This window comes from Halichoerus grypus, chromosome 6 (assembly GCF_964656455.1).
Source record: "Halichoerus grypus chromosome 6, mHalGry1.hap1.1, whole genome shotgun sequence".
NCBI classification, from domain to species: domain Eukaryota; kingdom Metazoa; phylum Chordata; class Mammalia; order Carnivora; family Phocidae; genus Halichoerus; species Halichoerus grypus.
In genome coordinates this window covers 84,794,125-84,803,127 of record NC_135717.1, presented here as the reverse complement: position 1 = coordinate 84,803,127, position 9,003 = coordinate 84,794,125, and the positions used below count along the sequence as shown (strand labels likewise).

Genomic DNA, 9,003 nt, shown 5'->3' with positions numbered 1-9,003 from the left:
TCAATAATATCCAACATTTACCTCCAAACCAGGTTCTTTTACTGAGATCCCTATCTCAATGTGTGACAATATCATCACTAAAAAGTTACCTAAGTATCAACCTTAACCCCTCCCCTGTCTCATCTCCCACATTCTACTTGTTACTGTTGATAATGGACCTGTGTTGACCTACCACATGAATGACTCATTGATCCACTTTTAGCCACACTGCCATGCTGCCTTAGTTCAGACCACCAGTCTTGAGTGCCTATATGCGCCAAAAACCTCTTCTAGATGGTCAGGTTATATCAGTGAATGAAAATAGTAAGAAACAGCTACCCTTGTGGAGCTTACATTTTAACGGGAGAGATATACAATACATGTAATAGAATCAAACAACATATGTATAGGCATAAAATCAGCAACATAGATAAGCAAAATGTAAGAAATTGGAAGGTGATAAGTGTTATGGAAAATAAAAACTGTAGAGATGGGTGAGAGGATCCAGAATGTCCAAGGAGATGGGAAGAGGAGAAGGACTGGAATCGTAGGTCGATTTAGGTTCAACCTCATTGAGGCAGTGACATTTGAGCAAAGGTTTGAAGGAGGAAGGGAGTTAGCTACATAGCTTTCTGAGGGAAGAATACTCCTGGCAGTGAGAGCAACTAGAAAAACAGGAACTTGTGTTTTGCTCTGGCCTCGGGGTGCTTTTGGATGAATCATACTTGTTAAGCCAATCACATTATCTCAGTTCCCTCTGACAGTGGGTGGTGTCCATGGGGTCAGGTTCCCGAGATGGAGATCTGTGTGTAGGGGGTTTGACTAAGGAGGGCTTTAAAGAATAACACCAGTGGAGGATAAAAGAATCTGGATTGTACAGGGAGAGGAGTTGAGCTGTGACAAATCCCAGTAAAAATTTCAGCCCATAGAGAGCTTTGGTGCTGGGATGGGCTTTTAGAATTCTCCCATCTTAAGGCTAGGGATCCAGGTCTTTATACCACCACAGCACCCATTATGGGAAACCAAGCTGCCCTTACAGAGAAGGGGGAACTTGGATGAAAAGTCTCTCTGATACTGAGGGAAATTTTTAGAGCTGAATTCATCTGAGAGCCAATAGCCACCAACACTTCTAGAAATGGTATTGAAGGATTGCAGGGTTCTTGTCTCACAGAGTCAACGGATGAATCTCAGGGACATAAGAGGGTGAAGTGAAGTGAAAGTTTATTGAGTGAGGGTGAGAGCAGGAAAGATAAAGCTCTCTAGAATTAGAGGGGTCCCGAATGGGTTGGCAGTATGGGATTTTAGTGGCAGTCTTTTATCGAGAACTTGACCAGGAAATTTGTGGCCTTGAGATTCTTATGCCACTTTGAGCAAGGACTATTGATAACATCCTTAATGACTTACTTCTTTGAGGTCTGGTCATTTTCTGTGATTACGATGTAGCCACCAAAGAAAAACTCTCTAACATCCAGGGCCAGGTGGTCTGGTCTATTCTCTTATCCACTCTGGCTTAGCCCTTCTGCCTTCCAGGAATAGTTTCAAAGCCCAGCTAGGGGTCCCCTATCTCTCCCTGCCTATACGTTAACCCTTTCCTTACTCACTGGAATTATGAATATTTCTGCCATAGAGGAGATTATATAAAGGACACACCACAGATCACTACTTTGGTCTAGCAATGAGATATAAGAACCAAATCTGACTAAGGCCCTATACAGGGATGCCTCCTGGGACAGCATCTGGAATGATTTTGCTCCTTGGTAGAAAAAGAGAGAGAGAGAGAGATTCGGGAGATTCAAGAGAAGAACTCTTTTTCTGCTGACTCCTTTGTTTAAGATTGAGATATGATTGGGAATAAATAACATTTGGTACTGCAGAAGGCAAGCTGTCACTAAAAAGGCAAACAATACTGACCCACCGAGTGGCAGAGCAGAAAGAATGAAAGAAGCCCCTTGATGGCATTGATAAGCTGCTGAACCCGCGCCAGTACCACCTTCCTCAGAATTTGTGACAGAAGAGAGAAATGTTTGATATTTCTAAGGCTCTGTTAGGCGTTCTGTTACTTGCAGCTGAGAAAGATTTTCGCATCATTTTCTCCCCAATTCTTTGCCTTTTTTTTTTCCTATCGTATCTTTATACAGAACTTGTGATATCTCCTTTTTTAAGTTCTTTCTAGATTACTGATCCCAGGGAAATCATTTTGGAGAGGGGCCAGTACAGGTGCTAACTGATGACATGAATCACTCGTTGTTCACAGTAATGTTCTTCACAACTAGAACTTTGGGTGTGTGTGTGCGTGTGTGTGTGCGTGTGCATGTGTGCATGTGTGTGTATTATTACATCTCAACAGGGACTTATCCAAGGTTTTCTATGTGGCAGGCGCTGTACTAATCACTTTTTTTTTTAAGTGATAGAACTTTATTAAGTGAAGATACAGAAAAACCCCTCTGATAGGGTTGCCCACGAGGGCCTTTAGGGCTGATCTTTTATAGAAAGCTAACCAGGGAACTTAAATCCTTTTAACATCTCTACTGATAACACCGTCAATGGCTTACTTCCTTTTTAGGGTCTGGTTATTCTTTGTTGGTCACGGGTGATTATCATAAAGACACCCACCCCACACGCCTAGGACAGGGTGGTCCTCCACCCCACACGCCTTATCTCTGGTTTCCCCACACCTCCATATTTTTGGGATTTCTGTGTACTAATCACTTTAAATATATTAATTTATTTAATCCCCACAACAAGCTGATAAAGTATTGTTATTATCATTCTCATTTATGGACAAAGAAAGAGAACCACAGGGAATTTAAGTAACTTAGTCAAGGTCATCCCTCTGGTAAGAACAGGATCCAAACACCAGCTTGGAGGCTCTAGAGCCTTTGAACTGTAACTGCTTTGCAAAGAAAGGAAGGAAAATTCTACACACAAATCACAACCTTAACATACTAATACTGAAAAGATGAGGTGAGTAAATGTGGTTTCCTTTGGGCTACAACAAAAGTAGGACTTTATTTATGCAAACAGATTGCATTTACTGCAAACTTTTCCCAGCACGGTGCATTCATTCCCAGTCACGCTCTGCCTGAAAGACTGTCTGCCTCTGCTGGCAAAAAGATTCTGGAAATTTTTATAACTTGCCAGAAAAACTTTGATGCCAAAATCAAAACAAGATTACAGACACCTTATTACTTTCGGTAACAGTAACTCCGAAGAGAACACTGTGAGCCTGCTACCCCTGACAGAGCCCCACCACAGGTACGTACTCTGTGGGTCTTCACACAAAGAGAGGTCTGAGGGGAGAAAACAGATGAGCATTGCTTACCATCTACTGCATGAAATATCTGCCTGCTGAGGTTATGGGTAGAATTCTCGTCAAGAGCAAGTTCCACAGAGGGAAGGACAAGTCCTCATTTGTTACGTGACTCGTAATAAGTTCCTGGCAGATTTCTCTAAGCCCTTTAGCCTCTACCTTAACACTGAACGTTATGCAAAGAAATGATAGTCAAAATTTGCAAAATGGTTAAGGTTCTTCCCAGAAGTTTCATATTTTAATATTAAAAATTATAAATACCACCTGCACTTTAAAGAAAGTGAAGCAAGAAAGGTGGGGAGGACAGAACAGAAGTTACACTTCAAAATTAACTTTGGAACTGAGAATATGTTTTTACTAAGATGGGAAACATTATTTCGTCTTTTTCTTTCTTATTTTGACCCTTCATGAGCATTTATTACCTGTTACTTTTTAATAGTATATATTGCCTATATGCTTTTCCATCATTTTTCAATGTAGACAAGAGTAACTGTATATCAAATGTCTTTGTATATTAAATACATGAATATATTGAAATAAAAGCACACAGTATCTATTAATAACATTATTGCAGTATATTCACAAATACACAGACTTGGACTTATGTCTTCTTTATATTTCATTTTGATAATTACCGGACTCATTCTCTTGATTTCATAAAGGAAGTCACTGCTCTTTTGAAAATATTTACCATAAAGTGAACCCCAAGATGCATTTTAGACTAGAGCAATGATCTTGAAATTAAGAGCGTTTGTTTGGACCTCTTTATTAGTAACTATGAGGAGGCCTTATCCCAACATTATACTTTTATACTTCATGATGAAATATATCTCTGTCTTACAGGATGAAAAAAATGTACAAAGGAGGGGCGCCTGCGTGGCTCAGTCAGTTAAGCGCTGCCTTCAGCTCAGGTCATGATCCCAGGATCCTAGGATGGAGCCCAGCCTCTGGCTCTCTGCTCAGCGGGGAGTCTGCTTCTCCCTCTACCCCTCCCCCCACTCATGCTTGCATGTGCATACGCACTTTCTCTCTCTCTGAAATAAATAAATAAAATCTTTTAAAAAAATGTACACTGGAACGCATGTGAATAGAAAAAGGGGGATTTACCATATGTTGGAAGTGTGACACCAATTTTGCGTGATTAAAAATCCAACCTGAGAACCAGAAGCAACTGTTCAGCATTCCTTATAGAAATAACATTCTTATTCATTGAATTTATCCTAAAAACCTTGTGTGTATCTGTGTTTTGGGGTACATACATATTTCTGTTATTGTTACTATTTCACATTTAAATTTCACATTTAGACATCTAGATTACTGTTACCAAATTTAGAGAGTGTGTTTGAGAGATACACACATGCATGTGTGCACACACACACGTACACACACAACGGCTACTCCAAAAAATTCACTTTGGAGGTTCCAGGGGGACATCTCAAAGCAATAAGCAATCATAGTCTCAGTCAGATGCAACTGAATTACAATCAGAGGCAAGTATAAATGAGATTAAGAGAATCATATTCAGAGTATTATAATTCCATGGGAAAAGAAAATAAACCATAATTTCAAACATGAGCCCCAGATAGAAAATTATAAGGGTAGATACTACAAATTTTAGCTGCTAATTCCAATCTAGAGAATTCTCATATAGAGAAGTCAATTTAGTGAGCTTAAAGGTAGATATATATTTATTTATCAGAGGAGTAGCTATTCAAATATTTAATAATTATGATTGTCTCTACCAAATCAGGTCAGATTACATGTATATGTGTAAATTTAAACTTAATTATTTCATCTTATTCATCTTAATTCATCTTATTAAAAGGAAGTGTTACACAAATATTTCCTCATTCAACAAACTTAAACATTTATAGTAATTACCTTGTGTTTTCGAAACTCCTCATGTTGAATTTCCTCTAATTGATGTTAGATTTAAGGCATCCAAATGACAATATGTTAATAAAGTCTTAGAAAACATTTGACTTCCAGATATGCCCCACTGCTGGTATGATTTATATTCTGCATTTTAATTAATACAGATGTCCCAAATGTAAGCTCCATTTCAGAGTCACATCTTGGAGGGAGTGTTATGCCAAGGGGGAAAGAAATGCCAAGGGATCAGTAATGGGAAAACATAAAGAGAAGTAGATTTTTATTATTGCTTTTCATAAGGGATAACATACATGATCACCAATCTGAAACTGCTTCCTGTCTGTGATGTAGAGAAGTCTTAGGTTAAAGGCAAAAAGGCATAGTCTTGGTCAACTAAGTGGGACCAATTTTCTTTAGGTTTGGCCAAAATCTTCAAAGTAAAGAAACACACAATACAAGGCTGTCTTTTTAGAAAGAGGTGAGTGAAAATATAACAGGAAGAAAACACAAGTCAGTGCCTCCTTAAGTTGGCCATACGCCGTGCCAACCTTGTAAAAGAAAAAGGTAAGCAATTCAGCCAGCAAAATTGAGTTTATTCAAGAATAGCAGAGGAGTTACATACAATTTGACACAAAGTATGGTGAACCCTAGGCAAGTCCAGAGAACAAAGGAGAACAGCCTCATTTTCTAGAGGAAAGGGGGAAGTTGTGCTTTTTTTATTTTATTTTTTTTTTAATTTATTTTTATTTTTTGAAGATTTTATTTATTTATTTATTTATTTGACAGAGAGAGAGTACAAGCAGGGGGAGCAGCAGAGGGAGAGGGAGAAGCAGACTCTCTGGACCCTGGGATCATGACCTGAGCTGAAGGCAGACGCTTAACCAACTGAACCACTTAGGCGTCCCACCAACTGCAATTTTTTAAAAAGATTTATTTATTTATTTATTTAAGGGGAGGGGGAATAGAGGGAGAGAGAATCTTAAGCAGACTCCACACCCAGCATAGAGCCTGACACAAGGCTCCATCTCACAACCCTGAGATCATGACCTGGGTTGAAATCAATAGTCCGACGCCCAACCAACTGAGCCCTGCTAACTGCAATTTTGAGTTAGGTTTCCTTAACATATTTTCACATCCAAACACTAGATGATGACTGGTTTGGGTCCTTTTTATTATCTGGAATGTGCAATAGTGGGAACCCAGCAAAAGACACTATTGGTTGGAAAGGTGCATCTTTCTCCATTGAAAGAACAGTGTCTAATTCTGGGTTACACTGTCCCACCACTATTAAACCACTGTCTAAATGGGTTTTTACTTTAAAAATATGGGGATCAGGAGTGCTTCCTTCATTGTGATATATATATATATATATGTATAATGAACATTCTTTGGCTATAAAAAAAGAAGGGAATCCTGCCAAGGATAGACCCTGAGGGCATCGCATCATGCTAAATGAAATAAGTTAGAGAAAGACAAATAGTGTATAATCTCACCTATATGCCGAATCTAAAAAAAAAAAAAAAAAAAAACCATAGAAAAAGAGATTAGATTTGTGGGTACCAGAGCTGAGGGATGGGGGAGGGGAATTGGAGGAAGACGGTCAAAAGGTACAAACTTCCAGTTAGAAGATAAATGAGTACTAGGACTATAATGTACACCATGATGACAATAGTTAACACTGCTGCATAGTGCATTTGAAAGTTGTTAAGAAAGTAAATCCTAAGAGCTTTCATCATGAGAAAAAAACATTTTTCTCCTTTTTTTTTGTATTTATATGAGATGATGAATGTTAACAAAACTTAATATGAACTTAATCATTTCTTAATATATGTAAGTCAAATCATGATACTGTATACCTTAAATTTATACAGTGTTGTATGTCAATCATATCCTAAAAAAAACTTAAAAAAAAAAAAGAGTGCTTACTTCAAACACATCATAAGGTGGGTTCAGTGAATAGATGTTCTCTTTCTTGCTAGCATTAAACTCTCCTAATTTACTCCCTAAGAATATGCTTAGTTGCGAGCAGAGGCAAAATTCTATGCAAAATCTGAAACCGACTATAAGCCGTAAGTAACTCAAAAGGTGCTTGCATTTATTAAATATTTAAAATAGCATTGGCATCTACTAAGGGCTTGTAATAGTCTCAGTATTAGAAAGTTAACCATAGAATAAAACATACCAGTAGTGCCTTTGAGATTCTGACAGCCACGTGCGGTATGACATAAAAGCAAACATTTATACGGGAACATGATATTCTGTAATAGAGATATGCACCCAAATTATGGGAATTTAAAGCAGTGCCAACTAATTTCATCTGGGGATTCATGAAAGTTTGAAGTGCACCATGAAGAAGGAGATACAGAGCTGACAGAAAGCAAGCCATGGAAAGACATTCTAGACAGAGGATTTAGCACATACACATATACACGGAGAGACAGAGTGTGTGGCTCATGTAAGAAATTGCTCGTGTTTTCATGGAAACTAGCAAAGCATGTTCATAGGAAAGTGCGCAAGGTAGTGAAGAACCTTTTTAAGAAGAAACTTGCTAGAGTTTGGGATTTATCCTGTATGTAATTATGGACCATTAAAGAGTTTTTAAAGAGGACATAATATTACTAATTTGCGTTTTAGGGGGAAAAAGTTGTTCTATTGGCAGTGTAAAATGATTTCCCACTGTTTCCAATAAAAGGGCAATATTAGAGGCAGAGCTCAGCAGAAGAAATCCTTTGTGATGCATAATGAGATCACAGCAATCATGAGATTATCTTCTAAGAGTTTCTTATTTAGTGAAAACCCTAGAGATAAAGTAACACAAAATAATTGGCCATAGTCTTGGAAAGGGAAATAAGCAAACACAATGCAAAAAAGTGGTAAATGCTTCAGTGTCCTTCAGTGGTAAATGTTCAGTGGTAAATGCTTCACAAAAAAGTGGTAAATGCTTCAGGTAAATGCTTCAGTGTCTTTTTTTCAGCCAGGATACCTTTATTTCACGGATCCGGGCCTTGATAAGGCTTACCTAGTCCACTCAGACACATCTTTACAACGGTTCCCTAATGGAATGATACAGTGATCTCATTATCTCCTGGAAGTCCTCTTAAGTTTTTAAGACAAATTGCCCCACTACGTTCCTGAACCCAGCCTATCAAAGAATATAAAGAGATGTACCTTGAAAAGTAATGGGGTGGGGGACAGGAAGCACATCTATATTGCCCTCACTTCATATGTGACCACCACCTATCTGTTTTGATATTTATACATTAATCTTTCCCTCTTCTTCTGCCAAATTCCTGAAGACATAACACCAGTCCACACTGAAAATTTTACAGGCAGTTATTGATGGCCAAGTTGCTGCAAATTTAGCCATTTAAAATTCTTTTTTTTTTTTAAGATTTTATTTATTTATTTGTCAGAGACAGAGTGCACAAGCAGGGGGAACGGCAGGCAGAGGGAGAAGCAGACTCCCCACTGAGCAAGGAGCCCAACTGGGGACTCAATCCCAGGACCCTGAGACCATGACCTGAGCTGAAAGCAGACTCTTAACCGATTGAGCCGCCCAGGCTCCTTTCTCCCTTCCCCCCAGTGGTGCTCATGCTCTCTGTATCTTTCATGCTCTCTTTCTCTCTCTCTCAAATAAATAAAATCTTTAAAAAATAATAAACACTAAATTTTAAAAAATAAAGAAATTTAAAGTCTATTTTGCCTTGTATAATTTCAGGTCGCAAGTCCCTCCCCTAAAACGATCACCACCCACTACTAGTCCTGGAGTCCCACAATTTTATAGCAGGAGCTTCGCTGCATTTGTTTCAAGTGTTTATCCCTGCTAGAACACACAATTAAGA

General features: G+C 38.5%; 1 long non-coding RNA gene across 1 annotated transcript; it reads left to right on the top strand.

Annotated features, from left to right (window-relative positions):
- Positions 1-3,048: 3,048 nt before the first annotated feature.
- Positions 3,049-4,355, top strand: LOC144382115 (uncharacterized). The gene is made up of 2 exons (XR_013448529.1): positions 3,049-3,234; positions 4,133-4,355. It is a non-coding gene; the product is annotated as an uncharacterized LOC144382115 (long non-coding RNA).
- Positions 4,356-9,003: the final 4,648 nt, after the last annotated feature.